Source organism: Pseudophryne corroboree, chromosome 1 (assembly GCF_028390025.1).
Source record: "Pseudophryne corroboree isolate aPseCor3 chromosome 1, aPseCor3.hap2, whole genome shotgun sequence".
Lineage (NCBI taxonomy): Eukaryota > Metazoa > Chordata > Amphibia > Anura > Myobatrachidae > Pseudophryne > Pseudophryne corroboree.
In genome coordinates, this window is record NC_086444.1 from 886,088,710 (window position 1) to 886,106,410 (window position 17,701).

General features: G+C 33.5%; 13 non-coding genes across 13 annotated transcripts; all 13 read left to right on the forward strand.

The window, feature by feature from the left end:
* Nucleotides 1–378: 378 nt before the first annotated feature.
* On the forward strand, nt 379–451 carry TRNAK-UUU (transfer RNA lysine (anticodon UUU)). Its single transcript has one exon. It is a non-coding gene; the product is annotated as a tRNA-Lys (tRNA).
* A 1,885-nt stretch (nt 452–2,336) lies between these two features.
* Nucleotides 2,337–2,409, forward strand: TRNAK-UUU (transfer RNA lysine (anticodon UUU)). Its single transcript has one exon. It is a non-coding gene; the product is annotated as a tRNA-Lys (tRNA).
* Nucleotides 2,410–2,990: 581 nt separating this feature from the next.
* On the forward strand, nt 2,991–3,063 carry TRNAK-UUU (transfer RNA lysine (anticodon UUU)). The gene has a single exon. It is a non-coding gene; the product is annotated as a tRNA-Lys (tRNA).
* A 579-nt stretch (nt 3,064–3,642) lies between these two features.
* On the forward strand, nt 3,643–3,715 carry TRNAK-UUU (transfer RNA lysine (anticodon UUU)). The gene has a single exon. It is a non-coding gene; the product is annotated as a tRNA-Lys (tRNA).
* A 1,231-nt stretch (nt 3,716–4,946) lies between these two features.
* TRNAK-UUU (transfer RNA lysine (anticodon UUU)) lies at nt 4,947–5,019 on the forward strand. Its single transcript has one exon. It is a non-coding gene; the product is annotated as a tRNA-Lys (tRNA).
* A 1,231-nt stretch (nt 5,020–6,250) lies between these two features.
* On the forward strand, nt 6,251–6,323 carry TRNAK-UUU (transfer RNA lysine (anticodon UUU)). Its single transcript has one exon. It is a non-coding gene; the product is annotated as a tRNA-Lys (tRNA).
* A 3,187-nt stretch (nt 6,324–9,510) lies between these two features.
* On the forward strand, nt 9,511–9,583 carry TRNAK-UUU (transfer RNA lysine (anticodon UUU)). Its single transcript has one exon. It is a non-coding gene; the product is annotated as a tRNA-Lys (tRNA).
* A 1,231-nt stretch (nt 9,584–10,814) lies between these two features.
* On the forward strand, nt 10,815–10,887 carry TRNAK-UUU (transfer RNA lysine (anticodon UUU)). The gene has a single exon. It is a non-coding gene; the product is annotated as a tRNA-Lys (tRNA).
* Nucleotides 10,888–12,770: 1,883 nt separating this feature from the next.
* TRNAK-UUU (transfer RNA lysine (anticodon UUU)) lies at nt 12,771–12,843 on the forward strand. Its single transcript has one exon. It is a non-coding gene; the product is annotated as a tRNA-Lys (tRNA).
* A 579-nt stretch (nt 12,844–13,422) lies between these two features.
* On the forward strand, nt 13,423–13,495 carry TRNAK-UUU (transfer RNA lysine (anticodon UUU)). Its single transcript has one exon. It is a non-coding gene; the product is annotated as a tRNA-Lys (tRNA).
* Nucleotides 13,496–14,728: 1,233 nt separating this feature from the next.
* On the forward strand, nt 14,729–14,801 carry TRNAK-UUU (transfer RNA lysine (anticodon UUU)). Its single transcript has one exon. It is a non-coding gene; the product is annotated as a tRNA-Lys (tRNA).
* A 579-nt stretch (nt 14,802–15,380) lies between these two features.
* On the forward strand, nt 15,381–15,453 carry TRNAK-UUU (transfer RNA lysine (anticodon UUU)). Its single transcript has one exon. It is a non-coding gene; the product is annotated as a tRNA-Lys (tRNA).
* Nucleotides 15,454–17,336: 1,883 nt separating this feature from the next.
* TRNAK-UUU (transfer RNA lysine (anticodon UUU)) lies at nt 17,337–17,409 on the forward strand. The gene has a single exon. It is a non-coding gene; the product is annotated as a tRNA-Lys (tRNA).
* The last annotated feature ends 292 nt before the right edge of the window (nt 17,410–17,701 follow it).

Below are 17,701 nucleotides of genomic sequence, written 5' to 3' on the forward strand. Positions count from 1 at the left end.
GCATCTAGTAATATAATCATCACAAAGTAGTATCGCTACATGTCAGTTCTAAAGACTTTATTTCATCAGGAACTCAAATCCATCCTTCTTTGATAGGCACACAGTGATTAAATTAGACAAGTAATAAATCAAACCTCTTTGACAAAAATAATTGAATGTGATTATTGAAGTAAGGTGATACTTAACGAATCTAAGGATTTACATCTTAAACACAGAGGAAACTAAAATATATTTCATCAAGATACCCTACAAGCCAAGTCTTTAAGTTCATGATTGCAGTAACACATATATTTTTCCACATTTTTTGTAATTGCACAGCAAATTGTCATGTTTTATATATTTCGAGCAGTTTCTAATATGGCAAATTCAGTGCTCAGAGGCTGGATAGCTCAGTCGGTAGAGCTTCAGACTTTTAATCTGAGGGTCCAGGGTTCAAGTCCCTGTTCAGGCGAGTGTCTTTTAAACAATGGTGTTTTTGTTTGTGAAATGGACAATTTTGCAGAGTATAAAATTATCCATTCCTGCAGGCAGCCATCTTTTAATTGTTGATGCTGATTATGTTCATTATTCAATGGGAAGGTGAATAGATTGGAAAGATTCTGTAGAATATTAAGAATGGACTTTATCACTCTTCAATAGGCACACATTATTGGCATCTAGTAATATAATCATCACAAAGTAGTATCGCTACATGTCAGTTCTAAAGACTTTATTTCATCAGGAACTCAAATCCATCCTTCTTTGATAGGCACACAGTGATTAAATTAGACAAGTAATAAATCAAACCTCTTTGACAAAAATAATTGAATGTGATTATTGAAGTAAGGTGATACTTAACGAATCTAAGGATTTACATCTTAAACACAGAGGAAACTAAAATATATTTCATCAAGATACCCTACAAGCCAAGTCTTTCAGTTCATGATTGCAGTAACACATATATTTTTCCACATTTTTTGTAATTGCACATCAAATTGTCATGTTTTATATATTTCAAGCAGTTTCCAATATGGCAACATCAGTGTTCAGAGAATGGATAGCTCAGTCGGTAGAGCATCAGCCTTTTAATATGAGGGTCCAGGGTTCAAGTCCCTATTCAGGAGAGTGTCTTTTAAACAATGGTGTTTTTGTTTGTGAAATGGACAATTTTGCAGAGTTTAAAATCATCCATTCCTGCAGGCAGCCATCTTTTAATTGTTGATGCTGATTATGTTCATTATTCAATGGGAAGGTGTATAGATTGGAGAGATTCTTTAGAATATTAAGAATGGACTTTATCACTCTTCAATAGGCACACATTATTGGCATCTAGTAATATAGTCATCACAAAGTAGTATCACTACATGTCAGTTCTAAAGACTTTGTTTCATCAGGAATGCAAATCCATCCTTCTTTGATAGGCACACAGTGATTAAATTAGACAAGTAATAAATCAAACCTCTTTGACAAAAATAATTGAATGTGATTATTGAAGTGAGGTGATACTTAAAGCATCTAAGGATTTACAACTTAAACACAGAGGAAACTAAAATATATTTCATCAAGAGACCCTACAAGCCAAGTCTTTCAGTTCATGATTGCAGTAACACATATATTTTTCCACATTTTTTGTAATTGCACAGCAAATTGTCATGTTTTATATATTTCGAGCAGTTTCCAATATGGCAACTTCAGCACTCAGAGTCTGGATAACTCAGTCGGTAGAGCATCAGACTTTTAATCTGAGGGTCAAGGGTTCAAGTCCCTGTTCAGGTGAGTGTCTTTTAAACAATGGTCTTTTTGTTTGTGAAATGGACAATTTTGCAGAGTTTAAAATTATCCATTCCTGCAGGCAGCCATCTTTTAATTGTTGATGCTGATTATGTTCATTATTCAATGGGAAGGTGTATAGATTGGAGAGATTTTTTAGAATATTAAGAATGGACTTTATCACTCTTCAATAGGCACACATTATTGGCATCTAGTAATATAGTCATCACAAAGTAGTATCACTACATGTCCGTTCTAAAGACTTTGTTTCATCAGGAACTCAAATCCATCCTTCTTTGATAGGCACACAGTGATTAAATTAGACAAGTAATAAATCAAACCTCTTTGACAAAAATAATTGAATGTGATTATTGAAGTGAGGTGATACTTAAAGCATCTAAGAATTTACAACTTAAACACAGAGGAAACTAAAATATATTTCATCAAGAGACCCTACAAGCCAAGTCTTTCAGTTCATGATTGCAGTAACACATATATATTTTTCCACATTTTTTGTAATTGCACAGCAAATTGTCATGTTTTATATATTTCGAGCAGTTTCCAATATGGCAACTTCAGCACTCAGAGCCTTGATAGCTCAGTCGGTAGAGCATCAGACTTTTAATCTGAGGGTCCAGGGTTCAAGTCCCTGTTCAGGTGGGTGTCTTTTAAACAATGGTGTTTTTGTTTGTGAAATGGACAATATTGCAGAGTTTAAAATTATCCATTCCTGCAGGCAGCCATCTTTTAATTGTTGATGCTGATTATGTTCATTATTCAATGGGAAGGTGTATAGATTGGAGAGATTTTTTAGAATATTAAGAATGGACTTTATCACTCTTCAATAGGCACACATTATTGGCATCTAGTAATATAGTCATCACAAAGTAGTATCACTACATGTCAGTTCTAAAGACTTTGTTTCATCAGGAACTCAAATCCATCCTTCTTTGATAGGCACACAGTGATTAAATTAGACAAGTAATAAATCAAACCTCTTTGATAAAAATAATTGAATGTGATTATTGAAGTGAGGTGATACTTAAAGCATCTAAGGATTTACAACTTAAACACAGAGGAAACTAAAATATATTTCATCAAGAGACCCTACAAGCCAAGTCTTTCAGTTCATGATTGCAGTAACACATATATATTTTTCCACATTTTTTGTAATTGCACAGCAAATTGTCATGTTTTATATATTTCGAGCAGTTTCCAATATGGCAACTTCAGCACTCAGAGCCTTGATAGCTCAGTCGGTAGAGCATCAGACTTTTAATCTGAGGGTCCAGGGTTCAAGTCCCTGTTCAGGTGAGTGTCTTTTAAACAATGGTGTTTTTGTTTGTGAAATGGACAATATTGCAGAGTTTAAAATTATCCATTCCTGCAGGCAGCCATCTTTTAATTGTTGATGCTGATTATGTTCATTATTCAATGGGAAGGTGAATAGATTGGAAAGATTCTGTAGAATATTAAGAATGGACTTTATCACTCTTCAATAGGCACACATTATTGGCATCTAGTAATATAATCATCACAAAGTAGTATCGCTACATGTCAGTTCTAAAGACTTTATTTCATCAGGAACTCAAATCCATCCTTCTTTGATAGGCACACAGTGATTAAATTAGACAAGTAATAAATCAAACCTCTTTGACAAAAATAATTGAATGTGATTATTGAAGTAAGGTGATACTTAACGAATCTAAGGATTTACATCTTAAACACAGAGGAAACTAAAATATATTTCATCAAGATACCCTACAAGCCAAGTCTTTAAGTTCATGATTGCAGTAACACATATATTTTTCCACATTTTTTGTAATTGCACAGCAAATTGTCATGTTTTATATATTTCGAGCAGTTTCTAATATGGCAAATTCAGTGCTCAGATCCTGGATAGCTCAGTCGGTAGAGCATCAGACTTTTAATCTGAGGGTCCAGGGTTCAAGTCCCTGTTCAGGCAAGTGTCTTTTAAACAATGGTGTTTTTGTTTGTGAAATGGACAATTTTGCAGAGTATAAAATTATCCATTCCTGCAGGCAGCCATCTTTTAATTGTTGATGCTGATTATGTTCATTATTCAATGGGAAGGTGAATAGATTGGAAAGATTCTGTAGAATATTAAGAATGGACTTTATCACTCTTCAATAGGCACACATTATTGGCATCTAGTAATATAATCATCACAAAGTAGTATCGCTACATGTCAGTTCTAAAGACTTTATTTCATCAGGAACTCAAATCCATCCTTCTTTGATAGGCACACAGTGATTAAATTAGACAAATAATAAATCAAACCTCTTTGACAAAAATAATTGAATGTGATTATTGAAGTAAGGTGATACTTAACGAATCTAAGAATTTACATCTTAAACACAGAGGAAACTAAAATATATTTCATCAAGATACCCTACAAGCCAAGTCTTTCAGTTCATGATTGCAGTAACACATATATTTTTCCACATTTTTTGTAATTGCACATCAAATTGTCATGTTTTATATATTTCGAGCAGTTTCCAATATGGCAACATCAGTGTTCAGAGAATGGATAGCTCAGTCGGTAGAGCATCAGCCTTTTAATCTGAGGGTCCAGGTTTCAAGTCCCTATTCAGGAGAGTGTCTTTTAAACAATGGTGTTTTTGTTTGTGAAATGGACAATTTTGCAGAGTTTGAAATCATCCATTCCTGCAGGCAGCCATCTTTTAATTGTTGATGCTGATTATGTTCATTATTCAATGGGAAGGTGTATAGATTGGAGAGATTCTTTAGAATATTAAGAATGGACTTTATCACTCTTCAATAGGCACACATTATTGGCATCTAGTAATATAGTCATCACAAAGTAGTACCACTACATGTCAGTTCTAAAGACTTTGTTTCATCAGGAACTCAAATCCATCCTTCTTTGATAGGCACACAGTGATTAAATTAGACAAGTAATAAATCAAACCTCTTTGACAAAAATAATTGAATGTGATTATTGAAGTAAGGTGATACTTAACGAATCTAAGAATTTACATCTTAAACACAGAGGAAACTAAAATATATTTCATCAAGAGACCCTACAAGCCAAGTTTTTCAGTTCATGATTGCAGTAACACATATATTTTTACACATTTTTTGTAATTGCACAGCAAATTGTCATGTTTTATATATTTCGAGCAGTTTCCAATATGGCAACTTCAGTGCTCAGAGCCTGGATAGCTCAGTCGGTAGAGCATCAGACTTTTAATCTGAGGGTCCAGGGTTCAAGTCCCTGTTCAGGCGAGTGTCTATTAAACAATGTTGTTTTTGTTTGTGAAATGGACTATTTTGCAAAGTTTAAAATTATCCATTCCTGCAGGCAGCCATCTTTTAATTGTTGATGCTGATTATGTTCATTATTCAATGGGAAGGTGAATAGATTGGAAATATTCTGTAGAATATTAAGAATGGACTTTATCACTCTTCAATAGGCACACATTATTGGCATCTAGTAATATAATCATCACAAAGTAGTATCGCTACATGTCAGTTCTAAAGACTTTATTTCATCAGGAACTCAAATCCATCCTTCTTTGATAGGCACACAGTGATTAAATTAGACAAATAATAAATCAAACCTCTTTGACAAAAATAATTGAATGTGATTATTGAAGTAAGGTGATACTTAACGAATCTAAGAATTTACATCTTAAACACAGAGGAAACTAAAATATATTTCATCAAGATACCCTACAAGCCAAGTCTTTCAGTTCATGATTGCAGTAACACATATATTTTTCCACATTTTTTGTAATTGCACATCAAATTGTCATGTTTTATATATTTCGAGCAGTTTCCAATATGGCAACATCAGTGTTCAGAGAATGGATAGCTCAGTCGGTAGAGCATCAGCCTTTTAATCTGAGGGTCCAGGGTTCAAGTCCTTATTCAGGAGAGTGTCTTTTAAACAATGGTGTTTTTGTTTGTGAAATGGACAATTTTGCAGAGTTTAAAATCATCCATTCCTGCAGGCAGCCATCTTTTAATTGTTGATGCTGATTATGTTCATTATTCAATGGGAAGGTGTATAGATTGGAGAGATTCTTTAGAATATTAAGAATGGATTTTATCACTCTTCAATAGGCACACATTATTGGCATCTAGTAATATAGTCATCACAAAGTAGTATCACTACATGTCAGTTCTAAAGACTTTGTTTCATCAGGAACTCAAATCCATCCTTCTTTGATAGGCACACAGTGATTAAATTAGACAAGTAATAAATCAAACCTCTTTGACAAAAATAATTGAATGTGATTATTGAAGTGAGGTGATACTTAAAGCATCTAAGGATTTACAACTTAAACACAGAGGAAACTAAAATATATTTCATCAAGAGACCCTACAAGCCAAGTCTTTCAGTTCATGATTGCAGTAACACATATATTTTTCCACATTTTTTGTAATTGCACAGCAAATTGTCATGTTTTATATATTTCGAGCAGTTTCCAATATGGCAACTTCAGCACTCAGAGCCTGGATAGCTCAGTCGGTAGAGCATTAGACTTTTAATCTGAGGGTCCAGGGTTCAAGTCCCTGTTCAGGTGAGTGTCTTTTAAACAATGGTCTTTTTGTTTGTGAAATGGACAATTTTGCAGAGTTTAAAATTATCCATTCCTGCAGGCAGCCATCTTTTAATTGTTGATGCTGATTATGTTCATTATTCAATGGGAAGGTGTATAGATTGGAGAGATTCTTTAGAATATTAAGAATGGACTTTATCACTCTTCAATAGGCACACATTATTGGCATCTAGTAATATAGTCATCACAAAGTAGTATCACTACATGTCAGTTCTAAAGACTTTGTTTCATCAGGAACTCAAATCCATCCTTCTTTGATAGGCACACAGTGATTAAATTAGACAAGTAATAAATCAAACCTCTTTGACAAAAATAATTGAATGTGATTATTGAAGTGAGGTGATACTTAAAGCATCTAATGATTTACAACTTAAACACAGAGGAAACTAAAATATATTTCATCAAGAGACCCTACAAGCCAAGTCTTTCAGTTCATGATTGCAGTAACACATATATTTTTCCACATTTTTTGTAATTGCACAGCAAATTGTCATGTTTTATATATTTCAAGCAGTTTCTAATATGGCAAATTCAGTGCTCAGAGCATGGATAGCTCAGTCGGTAGTGCATCAGACTTTTAATCTGAGGGTCCAGGGTTCAAGTCCCTGTTCAGGTGAGTGTCTTTTAAACAATGGTGTTTTTGTTTGTGAAATGGACAATTTTGCAGAGTATAAAATTATCCATTCCTGCAGGCAGCCATCTTTTAATTGTTGATGCTGATTATGTTCATTATTCAATGGGAAGGTGAATAGATTGGAAAGATTCTGTAGAATATTAAGAATGGACTTTATCACTCTTCAATAGGCACACATTATTGGCATCTAGTAATATAATCATCACAAAGTAGTATCGTTACATGTCAGTTCTAAAGACTTTATTTCATCAGGAACTCAAATCCATCCTTCTTTGATAGGCACACAGTGATTAAATTAGACAAGTAATAAATCAAACCTCTTTGACAAAAATAATTGAATGTGATTATTGAAGTAAGGTGATACTTAACGAATCTAAGGATTTACATCTTAAACACAGAGGAAACTAAAATATATTTCATCAAGATACCCTACAAGCCAAGTCTTTCAGTTCATGATTGCAGTAACACATATATTTTTCCACATTTTTTGTAATTGCACATCAAATTGTCATGTTTTATATATTTCAAGCAGTTTCCAATATGGCAACATCAGTGTTCAGAGAATGGATAGCTCAGTCGGTAGAGCATCAGCCTTTTAATCTGAGGGTCCAGGGTTCAAGTCCCTATTCAGGAGAGTGTCTTTTAAACAATGGTGTTTTTGTTTGTGAAATGGACAATTTTGCAGAGTTTAAAATCATCCATTCCTGCAGGCAGCCATCTTTTAATTGTTGATGCTGATTATGTTCATTATTCAATGGGAAGGTGTATAGATTGGAGAGATTCTGTAGAATATTAAGAATGGACTTTATCACTCTTCAATAGGCACACATTATTGGCATCTAGTAATATAATCATCACAAAGTAGTATCGTTACATGTCAGTTCTAAAGACTTTATTTCATCAGGAACTCAAATCCATCCTTCTTTGATAGGCACACAGTGATTAAATTAGACAAGTAATAAATCAAACCTCTTTGACAAAAATAATTGAATGTGATTATTGAAGTGAGGTGATACTTAAAGCATCTAAGGATTTACAACTTAAACACAGAGGAAACTAAAATATATTTCATCAAGAGACCCTACAAGCCAAGTTTTTCAGTTCATGATTGCAGTAACACATATATTTTTCCACATTTTTTGTAATTGCACAGCAAATTGTCATGTTTTATATATTTCGAGCAGTTTCCAATATGGCAACTTCAGCACTCAGAGCCTTGATAGCTCAGTCGGTAGAGCATCAGACTTTTAATCTGAGGGTCCAGGGTTCAAGTCCCTATTCAGGTGGGTGTATTTTAAACAATGGTGTTTTTGTTTGTGAAATTGACAATATTGCAGAGTTTAAAATTATCCATTCCTACAGGTAGCTATCTTTTAATTGTTGATGCTGATTATGTTCATTATTCAATGGGAAGGTGAATAGATTGGAAATATTCTGTAGAATATTAAGAATGGACTTTATCACTCTTCAATAGGCACACATTATTGGCATCTAGTAATATAATCATCACAAAGTAGTATCGCTACATGTCAGTTCTAAAGACTTTATTTCATCAGGAACTCAAATCCATCCTTCTTTGATAGGCACACAGTGATTAAATTAGACAAATAATAAATCAAACCTCTTTGACAAAAATAATTGAATGTGATTATTGAAGTAAGGTGATACTTAACGAATCTAAGAATTTACATCTTAAACACAGAGGAAACTAAAATATATTTCATCAAGATACCCTACAAGCCAAGTCTTTCAGTTCATGATTGCAGTAACACATATATTTTTCCACATTTTTTGTAATTGCACATCAAATTGTCATGTTTTATATATTTCGAGCAGTTTCCAATATGGCAACATCAGTGTTCAGAGAATGGATAGCTCAGTCGGTAGAGCATCAGCCTTTTAATCTGAGGGTCCAGGTTTCAAGTCCCTATTCAGGAGAGTGTCTTTTAAACAATGGTGTTTTTGTTTGTGAAATGGACAATTTTGCAGAGTTTGAAATCATCCATTCCTGCAGGCAGCCATCTTTTAATTGTTGATGCTGATTATGTTCATTATTCAATGGGAAGGTGTATAGATTGGAGAGATTCTTTAGAATATTAAGAATGGACTTTATCACTCTTCAATAGGCACACATTATTGGCATCTAGTAATATAGTCATCACAAAGTAGTACCACTACATGTCAGTTCTAAAGACTTTGTTTCATCAGGAACTCAAATCCATCCTTCTTTGATAGGCACACAGTGATTAAATTAGACAAGTAATAAATCAAACCTCTTTGACAAAAATAATTGAATGTGATTATTGAAGTAAGGTGATACTTAACGAATCTAAGAATTTACATCTTAAACACAGAGGAAACTAAAATATATTTCATCAAGAGACCCTACAAGCCAAGTTTTTCAGTTCATGATTGCAGTAACACATATATTTTTACACATTTTTTGTAATTGCACAGCAAATTGTCATGTTTTATATATTTCGAGCAGTTTCCAATATGGCAACTTCAGTGCTCAGAGCCTGGATAGCTCAGTCGGTAGAGCATCAGACTTTTAATCTGAGGGTCCAGGGTTCAAGTCCCTGTTCAGGCGAGTGTCTATTAAACAATGTTGTTTTTGTTTGTGAAATGGACTATTTTGCAAAGTTTAAAATTATCCATTCCTGCAGGCAGCCATCTTTTAATTGTTGATGCTGATTATGTTCATTATTCAATGGGAAGGTGAATAGATTGGAAATATTCTGTAGAATATTAAGAATGGACTTTATCACTCTTCAATAGGCACACATTATTGGCATCTAGTAATATAATCATCACAAAGTAGTATCGCTACATGTCAGTTCTAAAGACTTTATTTCATCAGGAACTCAAATCCATCCTTCTTTGATAGGCACACAGTGATTAAATTAGACAAATAATAAATCAAACCTCTTTGACAAAAATAATTGAATGTGATTATTGAAGTAAGGTGATACTTAACGAATCTAAGAATTTACATCTTAAACACAGAGGAAACTAAAATATATTTCATCAAGATACCCTACAAGCCAAGTCTTTCAGTTCATGATTGCAGTAACACATATATTTTTCCACATTTTTTGTAATTGCACATCAAATTGTCATGTTTTATATATTTCGAGCAGTTTCCAATATGGCAACATCAGTGTTCAGAGAATGGATAGCTCAGTCGGTAGAGCATCAGCCTTTTAATCTGAGGGTCCAGGGTTCAAGTCCTTATTCAGGAGAGTGTCTTTTAAACAATGGTGTTTTTGTTTGTGAAATGGACAATTTTGCAGAGTTTAAAATCATCCATTCCTGCAGGCAGCCATCTTTTAATTGTTGATGCTGATTATGTTCATTATTCAATGGGAAGGTGTATAGATTGGAGAGATTCTTTAGAATATTAAGAATGGATTTTATCACTCTTCAATAGGCACACATTATTGGCATCTAGTAATATAGTCATCACAAAGTAGTATCACTACATGTCAGTTCTAAAGACTTTGTTTCATCAGGAACTCAAATCCATCCTTCTTTGATAGGCACACAGTGATTAAATTAGACAAGTAATAAATCAAACCTCTTTGACAAAAATAATTGAATGTGATTATTGAAGTGAGGTGATACTTAAAGCATCTAAGGATTTACAACTTAAACACAGAGGAAACTAAAATATATTTCATCAAGAGACCCTACAAGCCAAGTCTTTCAGTTCATGATTGCAGTAACACATATATTTTTCCACATTTTTTGTAATTGCACAGCAAATTGTCATGTTTTATATATTTCGAGCAGTTTCCAATAAGGCAACTTCAGCACTCAGAGCCTGGATAGCTCAGTCGGTAGAGCATTAGACTTTTAATCTGAGGGTCCAGGGTTCAAGTCCCTGTTCAGGTGAGTGTCTTTTAAACAATGGTCTTTTTGTTTGTGAAATGGACAATTTTGCAGAGTTTAAAATTATCCATTCCTGCAGGCAGCCATCTTTTAATTGTTGATGCTGATTATGTTCATTATTCAATGGGAAGGTGTATAGATTGGAGAGATTCTTTAGAATATTAAGAATGGACTTTATCACTCTTCAATAGGCACACATTATTGGCATCTAGTAATATAGTCATCACAAAGTAGTATCACTACATGTCAGTTCTAAAGACTTTGTTTCATCAGGAACTCAAATCCATCCTTCTTTGATAGGCACACAGTGATTAAATTAGACAAGTAATAAATCAAACCTCTTTGACAAAAATAATTGAATGTGATTATTGAAGTGAGGTGATACTTAAAGCATCTAATGATTTACAACTTAAACACAGAGGAAACTAAAATATATTTCATCAAGAGACCCTACAAGCCAAGTCTTTCAGTTCATGATTGCAGTAACACATATATTTTTCCACATTTTTTGTAATTGCACAGCAAATTGTCATGTTTTATATATTTCAAGCAGTTTCTAATATGGCAAATTCAGTGCTCAGAGCATGGATAGCTCAGTCGGTAGTGCATCAGACTTTTAATCTGAGGGTCCAGGGTTCAAGTCCCTGTTCAGGTGAGTGTCTTTTAAACAATGGTGTTTTTGTTTGTGAAATGGACAATTTTGCAGAGTATAAAATTATCCATTCCTGCAGGCAGCCATCTTTTAATTGTTGATGCTGATTATGTTCATTATTCAATGGGAAGGTGAATAGATTGGAAAGATTCTGTAGAATATTAAGAATGGACTTTATCACTCTTCAATAGGCACACATTATTGGCATCTAGTAATATAATCATCACAAAGTAGTATCGTTACATGTCAGTTCTAAAGACTTTATTTCATCAGGAACTCAAATCCATCCTTCTTTGATAGGCACACAGTGATTAAATTAGACAAGTAATAAATCAAACCTCTTTGACAAAAATAATTGAATGTGATTATTGAAGTAAGGTGATACTTAACGAATCTAAGGATTTACATCTTAAACACAGAGGAAACTAAAATATATTTCATCAAGATACCCTACAAGCCAAGTCTTTCAGTTCATGATTGCAGTAACACATATATTTTTCCACATTTTTTGTAATTGCACATCAAATTGTCATGTTTTATATATTTCAAGCAGTTTCCAATATGGCAACATCAGTGTTCAGAGAATGGATAGCTCAGTCGGTAGAGCATCAGCCTTTTAATCTGAGGGTCCAGGGTTCAAGTCCCTATTCAGGAGAGTGTCTTTTAAACAATGGTGTTTTTGTTTGTGAAATGGACAATTTTGCAGAGTTTAAAATCATCCATTCCTGCAGGCAGCCATCTTTTAATTGTTGATGCTGATTATGTTCATTATTCAATGGGAAGGTGTATAGATTGGAGAGATTCTTTAGAATATTAAGAATGGACTTTATCACTCTTCAATAGGCACACATTATTGGCATCTAGTAATATAGTCATCACAAAGTAGTATCACTACATGTCAGTTCTAAAGACTTTGTTTCATCAGGAACTCAAATCCATCCTTCTTTGATAGGCACACAGTGATTAAATTAGACAAGTAATAAATCAAACCTCTTTGACAAAAATAATTGAATGTGATTATTGAAGTGAGGTGATACTTAAAGCATCTAAGGATTTACAACTTAAACACAGAGGAAACTAAAATATATTTCATCAAGAGACCCTACAAGCCAAGTCTTTCAGTTCATGATTGCAGTAACACATATATTTTTCCACATTTTTTGTAATTGCACAGCAAATTGTCATGTTTTATATATTTCGAGCAGTTTCCAATATGGCAACTTCAGCACTCAGAGCCTGGATAGCTCAGTCGGTAGAGCATTAGACTTTTAATCTGAGGGTCCAGGGTTCAAGTCCCTGTTCAGGTGAGTGTCTTTTAAACAATGGTGTTTTTGTTTGTGAAATGGACAATTTTGCAGAGTTTAAAATTATCCATTCCTGCAGGCAGCCATCTTTTAATTGTTGATGCTGATTATGTTCATTATTCAATGGGAAGGTGTATAGATTGGAGAGATTCTTTAGAATATTAAGAATGGACTTTATCACTCTTCAATAGGCACACATTATTGGCATCTAGTAATATAGTCATCACAAAGTAGTATCACTACATGTCAGTTCTAAAGACTTTGTTTCATCAGGAACTCAAATCCATCCTTCTTTGATAGGCACACAGTGATTAAATTAGACAAGTAATAAATCAAACCTCTTTGACAAAAATAATTGAATGTGATTATTGAAGTAAGGTGATACTTAACGAATCTAAGAATTTACATCTTAAACACAGAGGAAACTAAAATATATTTCATCAAGAATCCCTACAAGCCAAGTCTTTCAGTTCATGATTGCAGTAACACATATATTTTTCCACATTTTTTATAATTGCACAGCAAATTTTCATATTTTATATATTTCGAGCAGTTTCCAATATGGCAACTTCAGTGCTCAGAGCCTGGATAGCTCAGTCGGTAGAGCATCAGACTTTTAATCTGAGGGTCCAGGGTTCAAGTTCCTGTTCAGGCGAGTGTCTTTTAAACAATGGTGTTTTTGTTTGTGAAATGGACAATTTTGCAGATTATAAAATTATCTATTCCTACAGGTAGCTATCTTTTAATTGTTGATGCTGATTATGTTCATTATTCAATGGGAAGTTGAATAGATTGGAAATATTCTGTAGAATATTAAGAATGGACTTTATCACTCTTCAATAGGCACACATTATTGGCATCTAGTAATATAATCATCACAAAGTAGTATCGCTACATGTCAGTTCTAAAGACTTTATTTCATCAGGAACTCAAATCCATCCTTCTTTGATAGGCACACAGTGATTAAATTAGACAAATAATAAATCAAACCTCTTTGACAAAAATAATTGAATGTGATTATTGAAGTAAGGTGATACTTAACGAATCTAAGAATTTACATCTTAAACACAGAGGAAACTAAAATATATTTCATCAAGATACCCTACAAGCCAAGTCTTTAAGTTCATGATTGCAGTAACACATATATTTTTCCACATTTTTTGTAATTGCACAGCAAATTGTCATGTTTTATATATTTCGAGCAGTTTCTAATATGGAAAATTCTGTGCTCAGAGCCTGGATAGCTCAGTCGGTAGAGCATCAGCCTTTTAATCTGAGGGTCCAGGGTTCAAGTCCCTATTCAGGAGAGTGTCTTTTAAACAATGGTGTTTTTGTTTGTGAAATGGACAATTTTGCAGAGTTTAAAATCATCCATTCCTGCAGGCAGCCATCTTTTAATTGTTGATGCTGATTATGTTCATTATTCAATGGGAAGGTGTATAGATTGGAGAGATTCTTTAGAATATTAAGAATGGACTTTATCACTCTTCAATAGGCACACATTATTGGCATCTAGTAATATAGTCATCACAAAGTAGTATCACTACATGTCAGTTCTAAAGACTTTGTTTCATCAGGAACTCAAATCCATCCTTCTTTGATAGGCACACAGTGATTAAATTAGACAAGTAATAAATCAAACCTCTTTGACAAAAATAATTGAATGTGATTATTGAAGTGAGGTGATACTTAAAGCATCTAAGGATTTACAACTTAAACACAGAGGAAACTAAAATATATTTCATCAAGAGACCCTACAAGCCAAGTCTTTCAGTTCATGATTGCAGTAACACATATATATTTTTCCACATTTTTTGTAATTGCACAGCAAATTGTCATGTTTTATATATTTCGAGCAGTTTCCAATATGGCAACTTCAGCACTCAGAGCCTTGATAGCTCAGTCGGTAGAGCATCAGACTTTTAATCTGAGGGTCCAGGGTTCAAGTCCCTGTTCAGGTGGGTGTCTTTTAAACAATGGTGTTTTTGTTTGTGAAATGGACAATATTGCAGAGTTTAAAATTATCCATTCCTGCAGGCAGCCATCTTTTAATTGTTGATGCTGATTATGTTCATTATTCAATGGGAAGGTGAATAGATTGGAAAGATTCTGTAGAATATTAAGAATGGACTTTATCACTCTTCAATAGGCACACATTATTGGCATCTAGTAATATAATCATCACAAAGTAGTATCGCTACATGTCAGTTCTAAAGACTTTATTTCATCAGGAACTCAAATCCATCCTTCTTTGATAGGCACACAGTGATTAAATTAGACAAGTAATAAATCAAACCTCTTTGACAAAAATAATTGAATGTGATTATTGAAGTAAGGTGATACTTAACGAATCTAAGGATTTACATCTTAAACACAGAGGAAACTAAAATATATTTCATCAAGATACCCTACAAGCCAAGTCTTTAAGTTCATGATTGCAGTAACACATATATTTTTCCACATTTTTTGTAATTGCACAGCAAATTGTCATGTTTTATATATTTCGAGCAGTTTCTAATATGGCAAATTCAGTGCTCAGAGCCTGGATAGCTCAGTCGGTAGAGCTTCAGACTTTTAATCTGAGGGTCCAGGGTTCAAGTCCCTGTTCAGGCAAGTGTCTTTTAAACAATGGTGTTTTTGTTTGTGAAATGGACAATTTTGCAGATTATAAAATTATCCATTCCTACAGGTAGCTATCTTTTAATTGTTGATGCTGATTATGTTCATTATTCAATGGGAAGGTGAATAGATTGGAAATATTCTGTAGAATATTAAGAATGGACTTTATCACTCTTCAATAGGCACACATTATTGGCATCTAGTAATATAATCATCACAAAGTAGTATCGCTACATGTCAGTTCTAAAGACTTTATTTCATCAGGAACTCAAATCCATCCTTCTTTGATAGGCACACAGTGATTAAATTAGACAAATAATAAATCAAACCTCTTTGACAAAAATAATTGAATGTGATTATTGAAGTAAGGTGATACTTAACGAATCTAAAAATTTACATCTTAAACACAGAGGAAACTAAAATATCTTTCATCAAGATACCCTACAAGCCAAGTCTTTCAGTTCATGATTGCAGTAACACATATATTTTTCCACATTTTTTGTAATTGCACATCAAATTGTCATGTTTTATATATTTCGAGCAGTTTCCAATATGGCAACATCAGTGTTCAGAGAATGGATAGCTCAGTCGGTAGAGCATCAGCCTTTTAATCTGAGGGTCCAGGTTTCAAGTCCCTATTCAGGAGAGTGTCTTTTAAACAATGGTGTTTTTGTTTGTGAAATGGACAATTTTGCAGAGTTTAAAATCATCCATTCCTGCAGGCAGCCATCTTTTAATTGTTGATGCTGATTATGTTCATTATTCAATGGGAAGGTGTATAGATTGGAGAGATTCTTTAGAATATTAAGAATGGACTTTATCACTCTTCAATAGGCACACATTGTTGGCATCTAGTAATATAGTCATCACAAAGTAGTATCACTACATGTCAGTTCTAAAGACTTTGTTTCATCAGAAACTCAAATCCATCCTTCTTTGATAGGCACACAGTGATTAAATTAGACAAGTAATAAATCAAACCTCTTTGACAAAAATAATTGAATGTGATTATTGAAGTAAGGTGATACTTAACGAATCTAAGAATTTACATCTTAAACACAGAGGAAACTAAAATATATTTCATCAAGAGACCCTACAAGCCAAGTCTTTAAGTTCATGATTGCAGTAACACATATATTTTTACACATTTTTTGTAATTGCACATCAAATTGTCATGTTTTATATATTTCGAGCAGTTTCCAATATGGCAACTTCAGTGTTCAGAGAATGGATAGCTCAGTCGGTAGAGCATCAGACTTTTAATCTGAGGGTCCAGGGTTCAAGTCCCTGTTCAGGCGAGTGTCTTTTAAACAATGGTGTTTTTGTTTGTGAAATGGACAATTTTGCAGAGTTAAAAATTATCCATTCCTGCAGGCAGCTATCTTTTAATTGTTGATGCTGATTATGTTCATTATTCAATGGGAAGGTTAATAGATTGGAAAGATTCTGTAGAATATTAAGAATGGACTTTATCACTCTTCAATAGGCACACATTATTGGCATCTAGTAATATAATCATAACAAAGTAGTATCGCTACATGTTAGTTCTAAAGACTTTATTTCATCAGGAACTCAAATCCATCCTTCTTTGATAGGCACACAGTGATTAAATTAGACAAGTAATAAATCAAACCTCTTTGACAAAAATAATTGAATGTGATTATTGAAGTAAGGTGATACTTAACGAATCTAAGGATTTACATCTTAAACACAGAGGAAACTAAAATATATTTCATCAAGAGACCCTACAAGCCAAGTCTTTTAGTTCATAATAGCAGTAACACATATATTTTTCCACATTTTTTGTAATTGAACAGCAAATTGTCATGTTTTATATATTTCGAGCAGTTTCCAATATGGCAATTTCAGTCCTTAGAGCTTGGATAGCTCAGTTGGTAGAGCATCAGACTTTTAATCTGAGGGTCTAGGGTTCAAGTCCCTGTTCAGGCGAGTGTCTTTTAAACAATGGTGTTTTTGTTTGTGAAATGGACAATTTTGCAGAGTTTAAAATCATCCATTCCTGCAGGCAGCCATCTTTTAATTGTTGATGCTGATTATGTTCATTATTCAATGGGAAGGTGTATAGATTGGAGAGATTCTTTAGAATATTAAGAATGGACTTTATCACTCTTCAATAGGCACACATTATTGGCATCTAGTAATATAGTCATCACAAAGTAGTATCACTACATGTCAGTTCTAAAGACTTTGTTTCATCAGGAACTCAAATCCATCCTTCTTT